Genomic DNA, 13,547 nt, shown 5'->3' on the forward strand with positions numbered 1-13,547 from the left:
AATAATAACAACAACAACAATTGAATCATAAGAACAACATTTTATTTAACTGTCTACTCTAGAATGATAGAGTTAGGGGTCTATTCAGTCAGTAGCGCTGAAGATCCGCTTTATAGCGCGATTGACAATTAAAGACAATGTTCCAGCAGTTGTGGAGACTGCATTCCGGTTAACACTACATACCGTATATTGGCTCAAACGGAAATTATACTACCTTACATTTTCTAGCGCAATAATTAACTCTTTAGTGATGCAGCTTGACGAGAGCCTTTACTCTGGTTATTGTGAATTATAAGCCTGTATTTTTTCCACATAAGTAGGGGAAAACATTTGTTTCTGTTACAGTATAATTTAAACCAGTCTGTATCTCAATCCTGTCTTTATCGACAACTGGTCATTCACACTTTTCCAAACTGGCCTGACCAGCCAGCAACCTCACTCTCTATAATACACTGGTTCTCAAACTCTTTGGGTACGGGGCCCCATTTTGATTGCAAACTATTCAGGGACACCCTCATCAGAACACGAGTTGGATAAAATAAAAATGGCATTTTACTATGACTTCGGCAGTGCATGGCCGGATGAACCAAGTCTCGGGCTCTGGAAAGGAACATTTTAAAGGCCCGCCTCTTGGCATCGGAAAAAACATTTAGCAGTTTTCAAGCAAATGTCTTGCAATTCTACACATTTTGTCATGGGGCAGAATTATTATTTTTTGTTGTTACAGCTTTAATTAAAGCTGAAATCTAAAACATCTAAACATTTTTCCATGAGGCAGAGAAAAACCTTTGCAGTTTTAAACCTTCAATTACAGTGCCTTTAGGTAAAAAGAAGAAAAAAACATTTTGGTATTGAGTTGAGAAATGTATAATTGGTGGAGTTCTATGGATACAATACTCGAGTAAGCCCCAAGGCCCAGGTTTCTCAGGGTCAAGAATATCAATTAATAGATTCATAATATTACATTGTATTGCACCTTATTAAAAAATGAATTGAATCTGTTGTTGTTAGTACTATTCCACAGCCCGTGGAACACCTGCTGCCCGTGGACTCCCTCCTGTCTACGGACCCCACCTTGATAACCCCTGCTGCCCGCGGACTCCCTCCTGTCTACGGACCCCACCTTGATAACCCCTGCTGCCCGTGGACTCCCTCCTGTCTACGGACCCCACCTTGATAACCCCTGCTGCCCGTGGACTCCCTCCTGTCTACGGACCCCACCTTGATAACCCCTGCTGCCCGTGGACTCCCTCCAGTCTACGGACCCCACCTTGATAACCCCTGCTGCCCGCGGACTCCCTCCTGTCTACGGACCCCACCTTGATAACACCTGCTGCCCGTGGACTCCCTCCTGTCTACGGACCCCACCTTGATAACCCCTGCCGCCCGCGGACTCCCTCCTGTCTACGGACCCCACCTTGATAACCCCTGCTGCCCGTGGACTCCCTCCAGTCTACGGACCCCACCTTGATAACACCTGCTGCCCGTGGACTCCCTCCTGTCTACGGACCCCACCTTGATATCCCCTGCTGCCCGTGGACTCCCTCCAGTCTACGGACCCCACCTTGATAACACCTGCTGCCCGCGGACTCCCTCCTGTCTACGGACCCCACCTTGATAACACCTGCTGCCCGTGGACTCCCTCCAGTCTACGGACCCCACCTTGATATCCCCTGCTGCCCGTGGACTCCCTCCAGTCTACGGACCCCACCTTGATATCCCCTGCTGCCCGTGGACTCCCTCCAGTCTACGGACCCCACCTTGATAACCCCTGCTGCCCGTGGACTCCCTCCAGTCTACGGACCTCACCTTGATATCCCCTGCTGCCCGTGGACTCCCTCCAGTCTACGGACCCCACCTTGATAACCCCTGCTGCCCGTGGACTCCCTCCAGTCTACGGACCCCACCTTGATATCCCCTGCTGCCCGTGGACTCCCTCCAGTCTACGGACCCCACCTTGATATCCCCTGCTGCCCGTGGACTCCCTCCAGTCTACGGACCCCACCTTGATAACCCCTGCTGCCCGTGGACTCCCTCCAGTCTACGGACCCCACCTTGATATCCCCTGCTGCCCGTGGACTCCCTCCAGTCTACGGACCCCACCTTGATAACCCCTGCTGCCCGTGGACTCCCTCCTGTCTACGGACCCCACCTTGATAACCCCTGCTGCCCGTGGACTCCCTCCTGTCTACGGACCCCACCTTGATAACCCCTGCCGCCCGTGGACTCCCTCCTGTCTACGGACCCCACCTTGATAACACCTGCTGCCCGTGGACTCCCTCCTGTCTACGGACCCCACCTTGATAACACCTGCTGCCCGTGGACTCCCTCCTGTCTACGGACCCCACCTTGATAACCCCTGCCGCCCGTGGACTCCCTCCTGTCTACGGACCCCACCTTGATAACCCCTGCTGCCCGTGGACTCCCTCCTGTCTACGGACCCCACCTTGATAACACCTGCTGCCCGTGGACTCCCTCCTGTCTACGGACCCCACCTTGATAACACCTGCTGCCCGCGGACTCCCTCCTGTCTACAGACCCCACCTTGATAACACCTGCTGCCCGTGGACTCCCTCCTGTCTACGGACCCCACCTTGATAACGCCTGCTATAATGACTTGTCTCAGTGTGAGCATGCTTGCTTGTTTGTGGAAGGTGTCAGCCTGTTACTCAGTCTCCCTCTATCAGCCTCCCTGACTAGTCTCCCTCTATCAGTCTCCCTCTATCAGTCTCCCGCTACCAGCCTCCCTGACTAGTCTCCCTCTAACAGTCTCCCTCTAACAGTCTCCTTGACCAGTCTCCCTGACTAGTCTCCCTCTACCAGCCTCCCTGACTAGTCTCCCACTATGAGTCTCCCTCTAACAGTCTCCTTGACCAGTCCCCCTGAAGAGTCTCCCTGACTAGTCTCCCTCTATCAGTCTCCCTGACTAGTCTCCCTCTACCAGTCTCCCTCTACCAGTCTCCCTGACTAGTCTCCCTCTATCAGTCTCCCTGACTAGTCTCCCTCTAACATTCTCCCTGACTAGTCTCCCTCTACCAGTCTCCCTGACTAGTCTCCCTCTACCAGTCTCCCTCTACCAGTCTCCCTCTAACAGTCTCCCTGACTAGTCTCCCTCTATCAGTCTCCCTCTACCAGTCTCCCTCTAACAGTCTCCCTGACTAGTCTCCCTCTACCAGACTCCCTCTACCAGTCTCCCTCTACCAGTTTATGAATATGAGGGGCCTTGATGAGACTAGTTAAGTTGAGCCAACAAGAGGAGAGAGTGGCGTCATCACGGGTATCATTGACCTGAGCAGCTTATTGTTAACATAGTCACGATTTCCATGGTAACAGCCTGACTAGTCTCCCTCTATCAGTCTCCCTGACTAGTCTCCCTCTACCAGTCTCCCTCTACCAGTCTCCCTGACTAGTCTCCCTCTATCAGTCTCCCTGACTAGTCTCCCTCTAACATTCTCCCTGACTAGTCTCCCTCTATTAGTCTCCCTGACTAGTCTCCCTCTACCAGTCTCCCTCTACCAGTCTCCCTCTAACAGTCTCCCTGACTAGTCTCCCTCTATCAGTCTTCCTCTACCAGTCTCCCTCTAACAGTCTCCCTGACTAGTCTCCCTCTACCAGACTCCCTCTACCAGTCTCCCTCTACCAGTTTATGAATATGAGGGGCCCTGATGAGACTAGTTAAGTTGAGCCAACAAGAGGAGAGAGTGGCGTCATCACGGGTATCATTGACCTGAGCAGCTTATTGTTAACATAGTCACGATTTCCATGGTAACAGCCTCTCCTAGTCAGTCAGTGCTGGGCTTGGTGTGACTGACAGGACAGACGTGACGTGGGGAAGGCACCTGCGTCAGTAGGCTAATAATACCCCAGAACCAGGGGCAGGAGGGCCTCTCTGCATTGTCTCTCCTCCCCTCTGCTCCCTCTTTCCTCACCTCTCCTCCCTCTCTCCTTACCTCTCCTCCCTCTCTCCTCACCCTCGTCCTCTCTCAATTTCTAAAGAATCCCCCGTAGCGGCGTGCGAACGGGAATCACTTGACATTCTGTCGTGACAGTGAGTTTCTGGGCGGGTATAGGAGTAAAAGAGCTGGTTAATATCCGTGTCCCATATTGTTGTTGAGTTAAAGGCAAACACGTGCTTGGCCCATGTGTCTAAAGCGCAAACAGGTGTGTGTGTGTTTTGAATGAGGAAGTGACCGTAGGTCATAGTTACAGATACCTCAGGCCGTGTTAGTTATTGTCAATTGGTAAACGGGTTTTACACAGGCATCAGGATAAAGAGCAGTACCACCACGCAGGCATGCAGGGGAGTGGCACTTCTATTCATACAGTTAATTATCGGCTGCCTGGTGGCATGGTGCCAACACTAGAGGCTGGAGGACGGGTCTATGTCTGCTGTCCAAGCCGGCTCCTCTCAAAGAGCTGGAACAGGAAAAACATCATCAGAAAGGAAGGACACATCTTTAGACCTCAGAAACCTACCACGCAGTTGTAAACATTTTCCATCAATGAAGAAGAATATCATTTTTATTGAAACGTAAAGTTTGGACGATACCACAGGGGAGAGGATCATAGTGGGGCGAACAATCTTAATGGATTAGGCAACAGTTCCACCAGAACCATGTAAACGCCACACACTCATCCCCCCGTGGGAGATAGATCCAGAATCTCCTCATTGTCGGCCATCATAATCAGCCTACAATTAGAATATTGTTTATGCGTGTATTTCTCCCTGTGTTGGGGGGTATAAATCTGAGTATAATGCTTGTATGGATGTCATTCCCAATACATTGTATTATCATCACCATCAATCGGCATTCCATTGATCTCTTACCTAATGTATGGCAAAGCCATTATACTGTATATTCATTCTGATATGCTGTCCATTCTGAGAGTCTGTATGCCGTGTGCGTGCGTGTGTGCGTGTGTGTGTGCGTGTGTGCGTGCACATCTCTGTGGGTTGGTGGGTTGGTAGAGTTGGATTGATGAGATGAAATTGTTCCTTATAAACCAGACACCAGTCATCATATTCCTGATCAAACACACCCATCTTTAGTCAACTAACTTCATTTGCCCCCACAGATACGTCACAGATACACAGTTGTGTTTACCTAGGATTAGTGATTGCCACATTAGCTTCATGTTGCACTACAGGATGCGATGGTGGTAAAACACACACACAACCTGGAAGGACAGAGCCTTTGGGATGATAATGTACAGCAGTGCTGGGTGTTGAAGGAATAAGGAGGCGCTGTCTATGCTCGGTTTGGCTTGAGGGCCTCATCTGAGAGAAGATGTTGCCCAGAGAGCTAAGGATCAAGCAAACCAAGACCAAGTTTTATTTAACCAAAGGGTAGATGAGGAGAAAGGATGATGGATGGATTTCTTTTAGTAATATTCTTCTGTACTGATGTCCTGCTCCAGTCGTTCCCCTCAAGGCAAGGGAGGAATGTGAACAGCACGCTAACGCCATTCACACACACACAAGGATGCACACGCAAAAACGAAAACACACAGACACATGCACACACTTACGTACTCACTCGCACACACCGACATGGAGCCGCGCCACAAACAGATGTTGGTAGGGCTCCAGTGTTGACAGGTGAAACAAGGAGGTTGTCAACTGAGGAACAACATCCTCTCTCAGATTAGGCCTCAAGACAAACAGAGCATGGACAACACTTCCTTATTCCTCCAAGGAACACAGTGGATACAATAACAGGTAATGAGAGCTTGCATCACAAAAAGTACTGAGTGTAACCAGACAAGTTTCACATGTATTTTGTCCTGGGTCTATTTATAGCATCATAAAATCAATATGGTTGTTTGCTAGGGATTTACCGTATCTGCTTCAGGATACAAATAAAATCATTTCCTGTTATCTTCTGTCTGGACATCAAGTGACATTTAGTTTGACCGTGGTTGTTTCTCACTGGAATTAACACCTCTCTATTGGCCTGGTCCCATTGGTCTGGTCTGACAAGTACAGGATGTTAAGTCTTTTGAGAGACGGTCAAGGACATATTCAGATTAAGCTAAATTATAGAAAGTTCTGATCAAATCAATTTCAAGTTTCATGGTAGTAATACATGGAAATATTCCTCTACCAGAGCTTTTACATTAAAAACACCAAGAAAGTTCAAAATAAATACAAATAAACATATACATATACTGTATACCAGGGCTGTCCAACCCTTTTCCTGGAGAGCTACTGTCCTGTAGGTTTTCATTCCAACCCTTTTCCTGGAGAGCTACAGTACCTTCCTGTAGGTTTTCACTCCAACCCTTTTCCTGGAGAGCTACCTTCCTGTAGGTTTTCACTCCAACCCTTTTCCTGGAGAGCTACCTTCCTGTAGGTTTTCACTCCAACCCTGTTCCTAGAGAGCTAACATTCTGTAGGTTTTCACTCCAACCCTGTTCCTGGAGAACTACCTTCCTGTAGGTTTTCACTCCAACCTTGTTCCTGGAGAACTACCGTCCTGTAGGTTTTCACTCCAACCCTGTTCCTGGAGAGCTACCCTCCTGCAGGTTTTCACTCCAACCCTGTTCCTGGAGAGCTTACCCTCCTGTAGGTTTTCACTCCAACCCTGTTCCTGGAGAGCTTACCCTCCTGCAGGTTTTCACTCCAACCCTGTTCCTGGAGAGCTACCTTCCTGTAGGTTTTCACTCCAACCCTAATATCGCACAATTGATTCTAATAATTAGCTGGTTGATTAGCTGAATCAGAGAAACTGTATATAATGACGAGATGGTCTTGTCTCCGCCATAACAATGGGAGTCATTGTCCCAAAGGGTCTGCTTAGGCTGAATTGCTGTATTCCCACTTGGACAGAATTTGTCTCTTCTGCGGTTGCAGCAATAACCTACAGGAGGGCACTGTAGCTCTCCAGGAACAGGGTTGGAGAGCCCTGCTGTCTTCTGTCAGGAGTCAAACCTTTTACAGTGTTATGTCACAACTGTACTTTAGGCTCCCCTTCCACCGACTGCCAGCTGGTCTGGTCTAGTCCACCCAGTCCTGCTTTCAATACTTACGTCTGCATTTACGTAACCTAACACACTGTGTACTAACGTAGGCAGGGAAACCACTGGATTAGACAGTAGGAGCGAAAATATATGGCCAGCCATACGTGCGTAAATATATGGCCAGCCGTACGTGTATGTCTGTCTACATGAGATATTTTATAGAATTTATAATACTGTTACTGTATACTGTTTGGGTGAACAGTGGAAATATAGCCATATGTACTGTATGTAGTCATGTCTGTTTACAACCATTGACTGCTTTGAATAATGCAAATGTGAATAGTCAATGAAAATATGGCAAGATGTGGGTAAATATGTTTTCATTTAGAATGGCTATATGGTTATAATACGGAGGTACTATAATGTGAGGATGGGTGAACAGTGAAACGCCCCCTGAAAACATCATGACGGGAATAAAATATGCTCATTAAACAGGAATCCTAAAATGTCATATCGCTAAAGAATTCAATATGGCTATACGTGTGACTCGTGACTGGAGCTGATGGGGTCCAGAGGCACTGAGAGTGAGCTCCCACGTGGAGAGTAAGACAGTGGGCCTGTTTTCACTCTTTCAAAGAAGACTGTCAGACTTCTTGGAAGAGTGCAGAGCTCATGCGCTGGAGGATGTTCAGTCATCATCCTGGGGTTGGGCTGTAGAACAGAACATTAAGCATCAAGAGACAACGCCATCCGACTGCTCAACGTTGTGTAACGTGGCATCCTTCTGAACAGACCCCAGACAGCAGCCAGAGCTCAGGCTTATGGGGATGTTTACATACTGTACTGTACATTCAGTATCCAGGGAGACCAGCTGTCTATCGAACCCTCCTCCTCACAGAAAGATATTATCATCATCATCAAGGTTCGGCTGCAGAACAGAACAGAATAGAACAGGACATTGAGTATCAAAGGGACAGAAACGCCACATGTCTCTTCTCTCCTCCTCACAGGTCAAACACAAGCCACAGACCGGCTGCCAAGGTGCTGAACTGACCAAGCTGTTGTGACAGAGCTGAATGGAGTTACTGTAGTATACAAGCCTCTGGTGGAGTCATCTACTTTGTCTGCCTGAGACTAACATGGTAGTGTTGCGCCGGTGGGGTTAAGGTCATTCCTTTCCATTCAGCCCTGAGCTAAGGCTGATTTCTGATCTCTACTCTATATGCACCTGGCTTCCACTCACTCACTCACTCACTCACTCACTCACTCACTCACTCACTCACTCACACACTCACTCACACACTCACTCACTCACACACTCACACACTCACAACTCACACACTCACACACACACACACACACACACACACACACACACACACACACACACACACACACACACACACACACACACACACACACACACACCTGTTATGATAATCATCAGTGGTCCTGTTCCCAGACACTGTGCTGATTAGGAATGGAGCAAAACTGGTTATGACATAGAAACTCCACTCAGTCACTTGATCGGGAATCCTCAGAACACCAAGGTTATCTGAGTGAGCCTAAACATTATTATGTATGGGATGTCATATATGTGTTATTTATTTATACAAAAAATAAACAATTAAATGATAAATGTTAAACTTTATTTAACTAATTAAGTCTTTATAGATACATCATACTTTATCCTATGGAGATCAGCTACAATAAAAAAGAGATCCAACAGGAACGAGGAATAGTATGAGCATCAGTGAAGGACGTTAGAATATGACACAGGATAGGAGCAGAAAGGAGCAAACCAAAACCTGTACACCGATCGACTTTAAAGACACTGAGCTATCCTTCTGTGAGAGAGTAACATCCCCACCCGTTCACACTCTCTCTCTCTTCTGTTTCGTCCTCCTCTCTCTCTTGTCTGTCTTGTTCTGTTTGTTTTCACAGATAGTCAGTACTTCCTCCCTCACCTCTGATGTCCTGGAGCTGTAGCATGTAGGTGAACACATCTTATTAGAAGAGTCATTTACACAGAGATCCAGAGATCCAACACTCAGGGGGGCGGTGATGGAAGACATGCCCATACAGCACTCTTCACCCGGGGCATAGAGCACCTCACCTCTCATCTGCCCTATCCTCCTGTATACGCCCCTCCCCTCCATTCGTGGAGATATGAGTTCTGAGAAGAGTGTTAATGCATTTATTATTAAATGGCTGAGGGGCCTGCTGTTTATCGAGGCTTTAGTAGCACCCTGTGGCACTGTAGAAGATCCTATTACACACAGCTATTACCTGAGAGAGGGAGAGAGAGAGAGAGAGAGAGAGAGAGAGAGAGAGAGAGAGAGAGAGAGAGAGAGAATGAGTGGGTATCAACAATAACAGTCACCACCACAGCCCTGTCTGGCTCGTATGCAAGCCTGACCAGAAATACTACTTCAGCGTAATGTGGGTGTTGACAACAATCCATGTTGGTGTTCATTAGATAAATAGAGAAATTCTAAAACGTTTCAAACATTTTTCTAAAGATGGGTTGGCTGACAACGTCATGAAAATGGTGCCGGACGCTGCATGTTGTTATGATTTTGAACGGTCAGACAGCAAGCAACAATGACAAGAAGCTGCCATGGGAATCTAGTTTTCAGCTAGTTTTATCTTGTTCTTGATACCATGTCTTGTTTTGAGGTGTTTTGACTGATTTCATGTCAATGCTAATATGGCAAAAAAGTCACTAACCGAGTCAGCTGTACAACTGAATGCATTCAACTGAAATTGGTCTTCAAGACACAGCCATGATGTTTAGCGTCACATTTAATAACAGAATGATTTGGCCTTTCGCACCCCAATAATGTACCTTGACCTTGAATACGGTATAGCAACCTGCACGTACCAATATTACCATTAACTGTTATATGCAATAGTATTATTAACCATGTAGATCTTTATGTACACTACACATCTGAATATGGAGTGAATAACACTTGTTTTTCTGCTGCACTGTGCCAAAGGCTATGCTGTTTAGGTACAGTAGTAGGCTACAGGGCAAAGATGAGCATTATATTGCATTGTCGTGTGTTTGGTTTGTACACTTTCCGTCGCACGCTTTTCACCATCTTGCAACATGTGAAAACATAGCTATAAATCACACTGATCCTTGATGTACATCATGTTTTCTGTATGGTTTCCAATTACATAATGCTTTCAAATGTCTTCAACCAGAACAATCCACAGTACGGTCAGCAAACAACAGTGAGGAAATATGTGGGCGTTACTTGTTGCACAAAAGGAACAGCAAATGCAAAGAACTCTATGAACATTTCCTTAATACATTTCCTTGTTGGCTGGTTCATGAGAACAACAGACCAAGTGACGTCTTTAGTTTCAAATGAAAAGGACACATTTCTCTTTCATTAATCAGGGAAAGCACAGAATGCACAGTACCAATTAGTACTGTGCCTTCTAATTGGTACTGCTAGCATACTTTCAAATTGTGCTATTTATAGGAAATCATTTGGAGAAATTCAAGGAAACATATTGGCATCGATTGAAAGCTAGACAAATGAAACAGAAAGTATTCACACTCATTTACTTTTTCAAAATGTTGTTGTTAAAGCCAGAATTTAAAATGGGATTTTGTGTCACTGGCCTACACACAATACCCCATAATGTCAAAGAAATGTTGACAAATTCATAAAAAATGAAAAGGTGAAATGTCTTGAGTCAGTAAGTATTCAAACCCTTTGTTATGACAAACCTAAATAAGTTCAGGAGTAAAAAGGTGCTCAACAAGTCACATAATATGTTGCATGGACTCACTCTGTGTGAAAAATAGTGTTTAACATACTTTTTGAATGACTACATCTCTGTAAACATACAATTATCTGTAAGGTCCCTCAGTCGAGCAGTGAATTTCAAACACAGATTCAACCACAAAGACCAGGGAGGTTTTCCAATGCCTCCCAAAGAAGGGCACCTATTGGTCAAAATAAAGCAGACATTGAATTTCCCACTGAGCATGGTGAAGTTATGAATTAGGCTTTGGATGGCGTATCAATACACCCAGTCACCACAAACATACAGGCGTCCTTCCTAACTCAGTTGCCAGAGAGGAAGGGATTTCACCATGAGTACAATGGTGACTTTAAAACAGTTACAGAGTTTAATGGCTGTGATGGGAGAAAACTGAGGATGGAGCAACAACATTGTAGTTATTCCACAATACTAACCTAAATGACAGAGCGAAAAGAATGAAGCCTGTACAGAATAAAAAATATTCCAAAACATGCATCCTGTTTGCAATAAAGTAAAACTGCAAAACATGTACTGAATACAAAGCGTTATGTTCGGAGCAAATCCATCTTTTTTTAAAGCATGCTGGTGGCTGCATCATGTTATCGGTATGCTTGTCATCGTCAAGGACTAGGGTGTTTTTAAGGATACAAAGAAATGGAATAGAACTAAGCACATGCAAATTCCTAATCGGAAAACCTGGTTTAGTCTGCTTTCCAACAGACACTGGGAGACAAATCTACCTTTCAACAGGACAATAACCTAAAACAATCTGGCTAAATCTGCATTGGAGTTGCTTACCAAGACAACGTTGAATGTTCCTGAGTGTTGTAGTTACAGTTTTTACTTAAATCGGCTTAAAAATCTGACAAGACTTAAAAATGGCTTGACAGAGCTTGAAGAATTTATGAATAATAAATATTATACACTACAGGTGTGCCAGATTGTAGGGACTTACCCAGCTGTAAACACTGCCAAAGATGCAAAAAAATGTTTCTCAAGGCCATCAGACTGTTAAATAGCCATCACTAGCACATTAGAGCTGCTGCCTACGTACAGACTTGAAATCATTGGCCACTTTAATAAATGGAACACTAGTCACTTTAATAATGTAACTTTATTAATGTTTACCTATCTTGCATATCTTGCACTAATCTCATATGTATATACTGTATTCTATACCATTCAACTGTATCTTAGTCTATGCCGCTCTGACATTACACATCCATATATTTATATATTCTTAATTATTCCATTCCTTTACTTAGATTTGTGTGTATTGGGTATATGTTGTGAAATTGTTAGATTACATGTTAGATATTGCTCCACTGTCAGAACAAGAAGCACACGCATTTCGCTACACCTGCAATAACATCTGCTAAACACGTGTATGTGACCAATAAAATATGATTTCATTTGATTTGACATTACGGGGTGTTGTGTGTAGATGGGTGAGGAAAAAAATCTATTCAAGCAATTTTGAATTCCGGCTGTAAACAACAAAATGTGAAATAAGTCAAGGGGTATGAATACTTTCTGAAGGCAGGCTACAGGATGGCTGTGTACTGATGGCAGCGTACTGATGGCAGCGTACTGATGGTAGTGTACTGATGGTAGTGTACTGATGGCAGCGTACTGATGGCAGCGTACTGATGGCAGCGTACTGATGGTAGTGTACTGATGGTAGTGTACTGATGGCAGCGTACTGATGGCAGCATACTGATGGCAGCGTACTGATGGCAGAGTACTGATGGCAGTGTACTGAGGGTAGTGTACTGATGGTAGCGTACTGATGGCAGCGTACTGATGGCAGCGTACTGATGGCAGCGTACTGATGGTAGCGTACTGATGGCAGCGTACTGATGGCAGCGTACTGATGGCAGCGTACTGATGGCAGCGTACTGATGGTAGCGTACTGATGGCAGCATACTGATGGCAGCGTACTGATGGCAGCGCACTGATGGTAGTGTACTGATGGCAGTGTACTGATGGTAGTGTACTGATGGTAGTGTACTGATGGCAGTGTACTGATGGCAGCGTACTGATGATAGTGTACTGATGGCAGCGTACTGATGGCAGCGTACTGATGGTAGCGTACTGATGGCAGTGTACTGATGGCAGCGTACTGATGGTAATGTACTGATGGCAGTGTGCTGATGGTAGTGTACTGATGGCAGCGTACTGACGGCAGTGTACTGATGGCAGCGTACTGATGGCAGTGTACTGATGGCAGTGTACTGATGCTACAGAGAGGAAGAAGTAATCCATTGACTGATAATAATCAAAGACTGGATAAGAAAAGACAACAACAATGACCAAACCTAAATGAATCAATACCCTGTCTACAGCTATCAACCTCGATGTGTGTGTTGTACATCAACATGTAGCCAATGGTGAGTCAGTGCTTGAAGAAGTTGAGCCATTGTGAATTGCATTGGTCAGTGCTAGCTGGAGCTCAGCCAAGGAAAAGTGAATCGCACCACAATAACACCCCGAACTGTAGCAGATACAGCCCTCACTGTCACAACCACCTAGAGGACCTGACATCCCATCCACAACTGTGGGAAATGCTAAATAGTAATTAGTGAGGAGCCTATACAGATGTAGAATCTTATTTTGATCACCCTGCTGCAGGAGAACTTTCCTGCCATGTAGGAATGGAAAAACATGCAATGTATTTGAGGTTAAAAAAGGCCTCTGAAGTTTTTTTACTTCTACTTAGACATTTTCGACTTGATTTTTCCTCACTGATGTAGAAACCTAGCTCAAACTAAGAGCCTACATCTGTATGTGAGAGGTACATT

General features: G+C 45.5%; 1 long non-coding RNA gene across 3 annotated transcripts in view; it reads left to right on the forward strand.

The window, feature by feature from the left end:
• Nucleotides 1-12,314, forward strand: part of LOC149975600 (uncharacterized) — a 34,839-nt gene extending 22,525 nt beyond the window's left edge. For 2 of the 3 annotated variants that reach the window (XR_016488206.1, XR_016488204.1), the window contains one exon: nucleotides 1,012-4,805. This is a non-coding gene — a long non-coding RNA (uncharacterized LOC149975600). Of the gene's footprint in view, nucleotides 1-1,011; nucleotides 4,806-7,970; nucleotides 8,103-8,904 lie in introns of those variants that run through there. The other variant, XR_016488205.1, reaches the window with a different exon arrangement.
• The last annotated feature ends 1,233 nt before the right edge of the window (nucleotides 12,315-13,547 follow it).

The sequence above is a fragment of the Oncorhynchus mykiss genome, chromosome 18 (genome assembly GCF_057628025.1).
Source record: "Oncorhynchus mykiss isolate SJ-2025 chromosome 18, ASM5762802v1, whole genome shotgun sequence".
NCBI lineage: Eukaryota > Metazoa > Chordata > Actinopteri > Salmoniformes > Salmonidae > Oncorhynchus > Oncorhynchus mykiss.